This window comes from Propithecus coquereli, unplaced genomic scaffold (genome assembly GCF_000956105.1).
Source record: "Propithecus coquereli isolate 6110/MARCELLA unplaced genomic scaffold, Pcoq_1.0 Scaffold63, whole genome shotgun sequence".
Classification (NCBI taxonomy): Eukaryota; Metazoa; Chordata; class Mammalia; order Primates; family Indriidae; genus Propithecus; species Propithecus coquereli.
This window is the reverse complement of record NW_012152285.1, coordinates 2,576,840-2,578,886: the sequence shown is the minus strand read 5'-3', so window position 1 is coordinate 2,578,886 and position 2,047 is coordinate 2,576,840.

Below are 2,047 nucleotides of genomic sequence, written 5' to 3'. Positions count from 1 at the left end.
TGGCTGGATGGTGGTGCTATTTGCTGAGATGGGAATACTCAAAAAGGAAGAGACTTACAAAGTGGGTTATACCAGGTCCACAGTAAGTGCCCATGAAATGGTAGTGATCATTGCTCATTCACATGTGAATTATTTCGCTTGTGGATTTTGACTAATCTTTCTTTTACCATCAAACTATATTTAGGTAAAAATCATTGATTTTTGCTGACTAAAATATAATTCAAGGCCAAAAATTACCAAATATAAGAAGCTTCCTCCCTGCCACCATTCTCCTCCTATTTCAATAAAATATCTCTTCAATGGTTTCAATTTCCTAGGGATTCAACTTTTATTAATAGTTTTTGGGTGTTTGGTAGGTGGGCAGGGTTGTTTAATTCACTGGAAGGGAGTATTCCAAAGAATGGAAGGGCTGGGTCAGACACAGTGTGTCAGGCAAAAGTCTAATTCTGTTTTCCTGCCTATTGTGTATAAAAGACTCTGATCCAGCAGTTCAGGACCTTGGGATTCCAGCCCCAATGCTATTGCTTATGAAATACTTAACCTTGAGCAAGTTTCTGCTCCTTGTCTGAGTCTCTGTGTCCTGTCCTTACATGAGGAAAATACCTGCTTCCCTCATGTACCTCACTGATTATTGGGCAGGTCAAATGAATTGGTATATGTAAAAATGACTTGAAAATAATAGAGTACCATGTGAGGACAGAGTGTATAATTACAGAGCAGATTAAAGCTACATCCTTTGAGGCTATATCAGTGCGACTTCTTGTTTCGATCTGAAATAAGAACTTCTAGGATTTATGCCTGCTCTTTTGAATATTTATAACATTTCAAACCTAAATGCTCAATGCTATTCTTAATGCTTGCAAGACTTTGGAAGATAGCAGAATTTGATTCAGTGGGTTAGAATCCATCTGTTCTCATAATGTCATTTCCCAGGGTTTTAGATTTTTGAAAATGTATTGGTTTTGTAACTAGAGCCATCTAGTGTTGAGTTGATTAAAACACACACACATACACACACCTACACCCCTTTGTTTTGGGGTTTAGGAAATTGCATTTGGTTCTGGCACATTTGAATGGTATTTTAATATAACATAATTGTAGGATTAAATGAGAACTTGAGAATTTGCATGAAGTCCAGGCTACATCTAAAAACCATGGAGCAGGTGGGATGCTACTTTGTCTCTGTCCTTTAAACCTGAGTTAAATATCTCCCAACTCTGAATCCTTATTCCTTTTTATAGTCATTCCTGTGTTTTGAGAATGTTCTTGAAATCAGGTTTTAAAGGTGGTCATGTTTTTTAAAAAAGCAACATTATTTAGCTCAGTGAACTCAAAAGCAAAAATTGATTTTTGTAAAAAAGCAATTTTAGAGAAAGAAATCCAGTTGGAAAATCTGGTGTTTTCCTTTATCAATATTAGACAATACTCATAATTGGGTCTTTAGTCTGTGCTGTGCTATATTCTCCTTATTGTAAAGAAAAAAAACCACAGAAAAATTTTCCACTAGCTTTTAGATAACTTCTTAAGAAGTAGTTATCACATAAATTCCTAGACACATACAATCTACCAAGACTGAACAAGGAAGAAATCTTAAACTTGAGTAAACTAATAATAGGTAATAAGCTAGAAGTAGTAATAAAAAAGTCTCCCATCAAAGAAAAGCCCAGGACCCTATGGCTTCACTGCTGAATTCTACCAACCATTCAAAGAAGTACTAATACCAATACTTCTTAAACTTTCCAAAAAATCGAGGAGGAGGGACTATTCCCAAACTCATTCTATGAGGCCTATATCACCCTGTATCAAAAACAGACAAAGATACAACAAAAAAAGAAAACTATAGGCTAATATGGCTTCACTGCTGAATTCTACCAACCATTCAAAGAAGTACTAATACCAATACTTCTTAAACTATTCCAAAAAATCGAGGAGGAGGGACTATTCCCAAACTCATTCTATGAGGCCTGTATCACCCTGTATCAAAAACAGACAAAGATACAACAAAAAAAGAAAACTATAGGCTAATATCTCTGATGACTATAGATGC